Source organism: Myotis nattereri (assembly GCF_964212035.1).
Source record: "Myotis nattereri genome assembly, chromosome: X".
Lineage (NCBI taxonomy): Eukaryota > Metazoa > Chordata > Mammalia > Chiroptera > Vespertilionidae > Myotis > Myotis nattereri.
This window is the reverse complement of record NC_138078.1, coordinates 12,661,790-12,672,043: the sequence shown is the minus strand read 5'-3', so window position 1 is coordinate 12,672,043 and position 10,254 is coordinate 12,661,790.

The following is a 10,254-nucleotide window of genomic DNA, read 5'->3' as shown; positions in this document are numbered from 1 at the left end:
GTAAAGTACTTAGCCTGATACAGAGTAGATGATCATTATTCTGACCCCCTATAAGTAGTATCATTCATTTGCTTTAAACCACAAACTCATTTTTTACCTCTACGTCAGCCTTATCCTATGCATATCTAAGCAATTTCCATCTTTTGTCAAATTTATCTTTATAATTATTCTCAAATAAAGATTTCTCACCTTTGCATTAAATAAAAGAACGATCAGCAAATACATGAACTATGTGTACTTTTACATTCTATTTGCAAAAGTTAATTATTACCCTACTTTAAATAACATGTTTTCCTTGATTGGTAAAGTAAACATGCATGTATTCTCTTACATGTGTCTTTATTTCTCACTAGGGGGCTTGTTTTTTTCATTTGCTTTTAACTACTTCTTGGAGAAGTATAAGCAAACACATTCCAGAGTGACTGATCATTGTTCTTCCCTGCTTTGATATTTATTATTATCTTTGTCTTTGACATTTATTTCAACCTCATTGATCCTTCTGCAGTGTCTTACTTTCTTCTGGCATTGCTATTTTAGTGTCCATTGCCATTACATAATATATTTTGGTGGTATTATTATTATTATTACTAGAGGCCCAGTGCACAAAAATTTGTGCACTGGGGGGCGGGTGGTCCCTCAGCCCAGCCTGTGCCCTCTTGCAGTCTGGGACGCCTCAGGGGATGACCACCTGCTGGCTTAGGCCTGCTCCCCGAGGGATTGGGCCTAAGATGGCAATCAGACATCCCTCTGGCAGCCAGGCAGCCCTCGGGGGATATCCACTTGCCAGCGGGGAGCAGACCTAAGCTGCAGTCGGACATCCTTAGCGCTGCTGAGGAGGCAGGAGAGGCTCCCCCCACCACCGCTGTACTAGCAGCCATCAGCCTGGCTTGTAGCTGAGCAGAGCTCCTCCATGTAGGAGCTCACTGACCACCAGAGGGCAGCTCCTGCATTGAGCGCCTGCCCCCTGGTGGTCAGTGTGTGTCATAGTGACCAGTCATTCCCAGTCTTTCTGCTGTTAGGGTCAGTTTGCATATTACCCTTTTACTATATAGGATAGAGGTCTGGTGCATGGGTGGGGGCCAGCTGGTTTGCCCTGAAGGGTGTCCCGGATCAGGGTAGGGGTCCCGCTGGGGTACCTGGCCAGCCTGGGTGAGGGGCTGATGGCTATTTGCAGCTGGCCACAGCCCCTTCCGGGTGGGGTTCCCCACTGGGGTGCCTGGCCAGCCTGGATGAGGGACTGATGGCTGTTTTCAGGCTGGCCACTCCCCCTTTAGGGTGGGGGTCCCCACTGGGGTTCTTGGCCAGTCTGGGTGAGGGGCTGAGGGCCGTTTTCAGGCTGGCCGGCGACTGAAGCTCACAGCCTCTCCTTTTTTTCTTTTTTATTCTGGGATTTATTTACCTTCTATAATTGAAATTTTGTTGCCGTCACTGGAGCTAAGAGCCGGCTCCTGCTCGCCCCAGCTCTATGGCCATGGCCTGCTGAAAGCAGGTATCTGGGGTTTGTTTAGCTTCTATAATTGAAACTTTGTTGCTTTCGGAGCTCAGAGCCGGGCCGCGGCACGCGGGGAACCTTGGCTTCCTCCATCACTGGAGCAAGCAAGCCTCCTGCTTGCTTCATCTCTGCGGCTGCTGGCTGCTATCTTGGTTGGGTTAATTTGCATATCACGCTGATTAGCCAATGGGAGGCATAGCAAAGGTACAGTCAATTACCCTTTTTGTCTATTATTAGATACGATTACTATTATTATGGAAATTACCAGCTTACTCTCACTATTACAGTTTTAATTGGGTGAGGCTTCTGGCTTACTGAACTTCAGCCTCACTTGGGCTAACATATGTTCCCCTGTTGGCTGCTGTCCTGAAATGTGTCCTAACCTATCTGCATGTTTTCCTAGTTTGCAGACCATGAGTGGATCCCTGTGCTCTGTAACTCTACGTGTTAGCCTCTGTTCTATTCTTTATCTTCAGGCTTCCCAAACTTCTTAGAGTGAATTAACTGATGGCCCTTCAGCATCATAATCACCCCATTCTGTTTATATAAGTAGAGTAAATCATAGCATTAAGTGAAGAAGGGGAGGGATTCATAGTAGTGACTGAACTTGGATTAAAGCTATCTAGTAAACCACATCTGAAGGAGAAAAGAGAACTGGGCTCCCACACTGTTTCTGAAGAATCCTAACACTCAATGGAGCCTAGGTTGTCTTAGGAAGAACAAGTGTGGCTCCTAGTTACCTTTGTGGGCTTAACTCTAAAGCAGGCTGGGGCTTCAGTAATTGAAAGTTGATGAGAGAAGAGACAATTTTAGAGGGAAGGCAGAGGTGGGACGATGGGTGGAGAGAGATTAACCTGGGAATTTATATGCATATATGCATAGCCCTTCAACACAAACAATTGTGTGGTGAAGGCCTGGGATGGATGGGTGAGGGATGAAGGGGCTCAATGGTGAAAAAAAAACACCAAAAGGGGACATTTGTAATAATTTCAACAATAAAGATAAATTTTCAAAAAAGAAAAGTAGGACCAAGAGTAAACCAAAAGGTCTCTAGTAGGGACTGATCATCTAAATGGCAGTAGTCATTACCACTACTGAGTTAGGCATGATTTTTTACACTGTTAGGCCTTCCTGGTTACTCTGACACCCATAGCTTTTACTTCCTCTTTAGCATGAATCTTCTTTCAGGTCCTGACTTTTTCCCACTTCTTGCTTCCCCTAACCTAGCCAAACAGCACATCCTAAACAACAACATGGGGAAAGCTGAAAATTTCACAACTTACTTCAGTTTGGGGTCTCCAGGTCTAATTCAGCAACTGCAGGGAATTTTGCTATCCAACTAAATGGAACACACTCTTCCTGAAAATTCCTGGTGTCATCCCTCTTACATTTGTAGACTGGATCTAGAGCACAGACTGATGGACCACACAGAAAAGTTCTAGGAGAATTTAGCTTAGGCTCAGGAAACTGATTGCTATGCACTTTATATCCAGAATCAATAAATAAACACAACTTTTTGAGGTTCATTTCAAATCAGGCATGTAATTAGAAGATGAAGACATATTATCTATAATAATAAAAGTGTAATATGCTAATTAGACCGAACACCTGAACAATCTTCTGAACATCATTCCGGACATCCTCCTGGACGAAAGCCATGGTGGTGGGACCAAGGCAGAGGCAATTAGGGGTGATCAGGCAGGCAGGTGAGCAGTTAGGGGTGATCAGGCAGGCAGGGAAAGGTGGTTAGGGGTGATCAGGCAGACAGGTGAGTGGTTAGGGGCGATGAGGCAGGCAGAGTGGTTCAGGGTGATCAGGTGGGCAGGCAGGCCAGGGGTTAGGAGCCAGTGGTCCCGTATTGCGAGAGGGATGTCCAACTGCCTGTTTAGGTGGGATAGGGCCTAAACCGGCAGTTGGACATCCCCCAAGGGGTCTCAGATTGCAAGAGGGTGCAGGCCAGGCTGAGGGACCCCTCTGCCCCGTGCACGAATTTTGTGCACCAGGCCTCTAGTATAGAATAAATAAGCATGTTTGCCAAATGTAGTATTTGCACCAAAACTCAAAATTTTATTGCATTAAAAGATTGTGTTTTAACATGATTTTGTGTGTAATGTAAAAACTTTATTTACAACTGAACCATTAAAAAGAGAACTACCATTACGCAGTGTTACAGATCTTACTTAGGTATTTCAACATGTAACTCTACATAATCACTTTGGAAAACTCTACTAAAGATAAACACATGCCTACCCTATGACCCAGCAATTCCATACTTCAGTATACCCAATAACAAATGAGTACATATTTTCACAAAAAGACATATGTAAGAATATTCATAAGAGCTTTATTCAAATAGCCAAAGCTAAAATCAAGCCAAATGCTTGTCAGCAGAAGAGTGGATAATCAAATGGTAGTATATTGATACAATGGAAAACTACACAGCAATAAAAAGAACAAGCTACTGGTACATATAACAACATGAATGAACCCCACATATATTATGTTGAGTGAAAGAAGCCAAACATAAAGGAATATATATCTACAATTCCATTTATGTCAAATTTAAGAAGAGGCGAATAGCTGAGAAAGTGAGGAGACCAAAAACTGGTTACCTGGGGTGGTGTGTATGGGAGTGTAGAATGGGAAGAGGAAGGAGGGAGCATTGGGAAGGTACTAGAAATATTCTATATCTTCATCTAGGTGATGGTTATAGGAAGGAGAGAAGGAAGGTTAGGGGGAATGTGTACTTATATGGTAAAAATTACCAAGCTGCACATTTAAGATTAGTGCATTTTACATAGTTTACTCTATGTCCATTATTTCTCAAAGAAAATTAACTCCAATATACACTCTCATAAAAAGTATAGAAGTGATTTTCTTTAAGTCATTTACATTCAAATGGCTAAAGCCAGATGTGTTTCAGTGTTCAACACATGTGCATGTCTAAAATAATTAACCTTCGGCAGACCTGATTGGTTAACATAACAAAAATGGCTGATGATTATGCATTCATTCTTTTATTTAAGTATTTCAAAGGCTTTATAACTGATTTCACAATGTGAGTTTTATGAACATGGTAAGTCTAATTCATAAGAACACTTGTCTTGCACTCCAGGAGGGTGTTTTATGAAAAAATAATTTTAAGACTTAAAAATCTGCATACAGACTCCTGTTTTGATTTATTTTATTATTCTACACAGCAGAAGTGCCATGAAATTTATCATAGGCCTTAAGGAAATCTTGGGGGTGTACAACCTGGGTGATTCATAGACTCTTCCATTTCCTAGCACATGACCTTGACCAGTTGCTTTAGTTTGGTAATAATACTTTTGAGAATTAAACAAGTTAATATGTTTACAGGGCTTAGGGTTGTGCCTATTGCATAGTATATGCTAATAAATATTAGCTACTTTATTATTTACAATAAATCAGGTGGCAAGTATAAGAGAAATTTATGTAACATGATGTCTCTTTTCCCATTGAGAAAACTCTCAACTTTAGTGACTTTCCTTTTTAAGTAGGATATGTTTTTCCAAAATAGCAATATTCTCTCATGTCAAAATCCCTTTAAAAACAGAGACTGGGTATAATAATATTAGGACACACCTGTATTATGTTAGGCTGATAATGAGCAGAATTTCTCTAGAATGATTTACAGACCTGTGAGCAGGAGAAGAAATGCTTAATGTTGTAAACTACTGAATTTTGGGGTAGTTTATTATATAGCATTATGTGTCAGTAGCTGGCTAATACACTAGATAGCTGGTAGTCTAGAGAAGAGGTTGGCAAACTATGGCCATTGGGCCAATTATGACCTATTTTTGTATGGATCATGAGCTAAGAATGATTTTTATATATTTTTTTAAATTTTTTATTGATTAAGTTATTACATATGTGTACTTATCCCCATGTTACCACCCATCCCCCCACTCATAAAAGGTAGTTTAAAAATATAAAAAAATAATGAGAAGAATATGCAACAAACATCTTCAAAGCCTAAAATACTTGCTATCTGGCTCTTTACAGAAAAAGTTTGCTGGTGCCTGGTCTAGAATAAATGATAAGAAAAAGAAAAGAGAAATTCTTACCATAGCCCTGGCCAATATATATATAATTAATTTCATAGATGAAGGGAGAGGGAGAGAGAGATAGAAACATCAATGATGATAGACAATCGGCTGCCTCCTGCATGCCCCACATTGGGGATTGAGTCTGCAACCCAGGCATGTGCCTTTGACTGGGATCGAACCTGGGACCCTTCAGTCCACAGGCCAACACTCTATCCACTGAACTGGCAAGGGTGGACAAGATATTTTTATTTTTTCTTTATTAAGGTATTAAATATATGTTCTTATTTCCTCATTGTCCCCCCCTCACTCATATCCTACCCCCCTGGTGTCTGTGTCCATTGGTTAAGCTTATATGCATGCATACAAGTCCTTTGGTTGATCTCTCCCCCTTACCCCCCACCCTCCCCTACCTTCCCTCTGAGGTTTGATGGTCTGATCCATGCTTCTCTGTCTCTGGATCTGTTTTTGTTCATCAGTTTGTTGTTCATTATATTCCACAAATGAGTGAGATCATGTGATATTTATCTTTCTCTGACTGGTTTATTTTGGGCAAGATATTTTTATGCCCACTATAGCTCTGCCTGGATGGCTGTCCCCAGCTGGAATTTGTATGTTGTTGAGTGAGTAGGTCACCACAGCACTTTTGGGGGAGAATGTGTGTATAGAGGGACAAAAGATTGTAGGGGTGAATACCTCCAGGCTTGTGCTTTATAGCCCATTGACATAAACAACTGCTGGCCATGAGGAGACAGCACTCTTCAGATGGGCATATGACTTATAAACTAGAAATAATTTCTGCAGGTGTAATAGCAATTCACAGCCTCTTTGTTTCACTACATTTAGTTAAGAATAATTAAGCCCTTTCTAGTTCTTTTCCTCCTGTAGAACTTATTTATATATTTTGTGTTCCTTGATCTACATTAGTACAACGGACCCATGTTAGGTGGCAAAACACTACTCTATTGACTACCACTCTGTTGGTGGATAAAGATCCTGGAAGGACACAGGCCACTAGTCCCCAGTACTTACACAACATAGACCACCATTGTTTTTGCAGCCAAAAATCTGGATTCTAAGGTACATTTTTTAATTTCCTTTTTTAAAAAGTATTTTTATTGATTTTAGAGAGGAAGGGAGAGGGAGAGAGAGATAGAAACATCAGTGATGAGAGAGAATCATTGATTGGCTGCCTCCTACAAGCGCCACACTGGGGATCAAGCCCCCAATCCAGGCATGTGCCCTGACCGGGAATTGAACTGTGACCTCCTGGGTCATAGGTCGACATTTAACCAGAATCACACTGGCTGGGCCATTTTTTTAAAATATATTTTATTGATTTTTTATAGAGAGGAAGGGAGAGAGATAGAGAGTCAGAAACATCGATGAGAGAGAAACATCAATCAGCTGCCTCCTGCACATCTCCTACTGGGGATGTGCCTGCAACCCAGGTACATGCCCTTGACCGGAATCGAACCCGGGACCCTTCAGTCTGCAGGCCAACGCTCCATCCACTCAGCCAAACTGGTTTTGGCATGAGCCATTTTTTTAATTTCCAAAATATTATGTACAAAGGTGCAAGTGAGTGTTGCAATACTATGTAGTTTCTTTATTTTAAAAATCTATCTTGATTGTTTCATAGCATATTATTTTGTTTACATGTAATTTGAAAACACCCTGAAAATCGAATTCCTAATTGTGAAAGAGATTCAGAAGTGTGTGTGTGTGTGTGTGTGTGTGTGTGTCCGAAGAAATCATTGTATCTTACAGAAAAGCCAGAGAACACAGTTTGTCTGAGTCATAAATATAGTTGTGAGCCTCTCTCTGCCTAAGAGGTCTTCCATTACTGTTATTTTATATCTCATTCTAGCCTTTGCTGATACTTCAAGATTGCCAATGTAGCATTTGAAAATTAAATTTATTCTGAAAAAAAATTTAAATCTGGAGCTATATACTTGCTGTTTAGAATTGCATTGTAATTATTTTTGTTAGACCAGAAGAAAACTGCAAAATAGTTTCTGACCTGATATATATAAACAGAAACTGCATGAGTATAACAGTATTACAGCAAAAGTGTGTGTTTTGTCAGTTTGAGGCTGATGGCATTTATGAAAAACTTAAAATATTGTTCTAGGCTTTTCTCTGTAGCTTTTTTTCCTCACTTAAGTTAGCTCACCTATATTTTCTTGTACGATTTATTCAGGCCTTTGTGATGTGATAGGAAGGATACAAAAAGAGCCCCATTCAACCCCTCATTTATCATCAACTGGTGCTTGAAGTGGGGATAGTATTTGAGAGAAAGGAAGAAGCCTTTTTAGAAGAATGAAGATACCTCAAAGATAAGCTTCTTCAGTTTCTCAATTTTGATCGGAGTCAGTATCAGGAGTTATAGGGAGTGGGCATGAAAACTTGTCTTTGATCTTAGTCCTTGAAGAATAAGGGCATTGTTTGTAAGATGGTTTGAGTTCTCTGGACAGAAAGCACATTGGGTCAGGAGGCAGATTCTCAATACCAAAACACCTTTGACATCAGAATGGGAGGTTTTTATTTTGGGAGGTCAGGGTACAGCCTTACTCAATTGTAAGGAAGTGGGCATGGTGAACTTCAAACATTCTGCTTCTGCAATCCTTGGATGAATGCTGATGAATACATGACGTTTGGGCTCCTACAAGACTCCATGAAATCATAGTTTTCAATGACTGATTATATTTTCATAATAAAACATTCAGTATGTACTTGATTAAATTCCAGGCTTTCTGTGTTTTAATCCAGCTTCCCATTCCCAGTCTCTGCAATTTTATGCCATCATCCCTTTCTATCATAATCCATTCTTTTTCATTATATTCAATCCCATTTCATTCCACCACTTTCCACAACTAACTGTTGAATATCTACTCTGTACAAAGCACTGTTGGGTGTTCTGAGATGGAAGGTGAATCAGGTATTGTAACAGCCTTCAAGGAGCATAGCATCCCATCAGAGATATAAGCTCACACATATGAAACAAATAATAAATAAAACAAAACTACATGTAACTAAGTAACCAATTTTGAACACACCTTCAAAATTTAAGAGAAAGAAAATGTAGGCTTATGTGATAAGAGCTGGCTTCAGGGAAAAGATAAATTTGAACTCAGACTTGATGGATGAGAAGGTTTTGTAAAAGCAGAGGGGAAGGAGGATGATTTTCTGTATAAGAGAAGTAATGAGTAAAACCATGTACAGGTGAGGGGGAATCATTTTGTCTGTTCACATGCTTGCCTCAGCCCATGAAGTAGAAACATTTACTCTGTTGAGTGTAATGAAGAGAATGTTTCAATTCTTCTTTACTCATCTCTCATAGTTTTCTCTGTGGGAACAAAAATTATTCACCAAAGTGGTGGAATACTTGGACTATGAATGACACCCTTGGGTCCATGCTTCTCTACAGGACTGCACTGGTGGATTAGGGATCACTAACCTTTTTTCTCTTTGCCCATCTGTATTTGCAAGGGTATGAGGAATGCCAAGTTCCACTAAGAGTTTATCTAAGGGTCTCAACTGCTGACCCAGTTCCATTGTGTGGGTCCCAAGGTCTGAACTTGGAGTAAAGAAGTAGAAAGTACATTCTGGCTTCAGACCTGAGCTACATTCTCCAAGGTAGTTAGTTGTGGCCCACAATACAAGGTAGTAATGAGCATAGCGTGTTCAAGTTGATAGAAATGAAAGGGACAATGAAAAGACTGGCCAGCCAGAGGGCTTGTTGCAGAAAAAAGTAAGTGATGAGCTGGGATAAGAAGGAAGGAGTAGACTTCAGAAGGACTTGATTGCCAAAATATGGATGGGAATGTTCACAGCCTAGTTGCTATAACAAAAGTGTAAAATTAATTTCAGCACAATGAGCTAACTGCTAAAGATGCTTTCAAAGAATGGGAGAGGCTAATTCTGCTTGATAAGTGTATGAGAAGAAGCATGAAGAGTAGGGTAGGATAATCTTGGAAGGTTTTACAGAGGCGGTGCATTCCAAAAGCTGAGGATGGCCCTGTGTATCAGCAGCATTCTCCCCATCTCCAGCTTGGGAGGCAGCAAGAGATAAGACTGAAAAAGTAGGCAGAACAGAGTGCTAAAGAATTTCTATTACGTTCTGGAGGCAGGGGGAGGTCCCTGGAGTTTTTTTCATTTACACATTTATACATTGCAGCCCAGTAGATTTATGAGCCATGAGAATTTATGAGCCCCCCCGCCCATGGCCAGGAACAAACACACCATTTGAAACATAACATCACCTTAGCAAACAAGAATTGTTTGGAGAGGAAGAGAGACTGCTTTCATATGGATTCTACACACAGTAAGGATTTTTCCACTCACTGAGGCTTTCCTCAGAGGCACCTGCTTGTTATTCTCTCAGGGGGTGCCTGCTGCTTGTGCCAGGAGAAACTCTGGAACGAGTACACTATCCATGGGGAGGCTTCAGTAAAGATGCGTTTATAGGTACATAGGATGGTGGCAGTGATTGAGCGGGAGGGAATTGCTTCCCAGCTTCACATTTTCTCTTTCTAATGTTTTCCTATCTGTCTCCATCTCATAGGTTAATTAGTGGGAAACATTGCTGAGAGTCTTTCAGCAATGGAAATAAATGCCTCTTCCTCTGGAATGTTGGATATGGAATTGATTTTTAAAACCTTCAAACTTGGTGATTATCTTAAAGCATCTTTA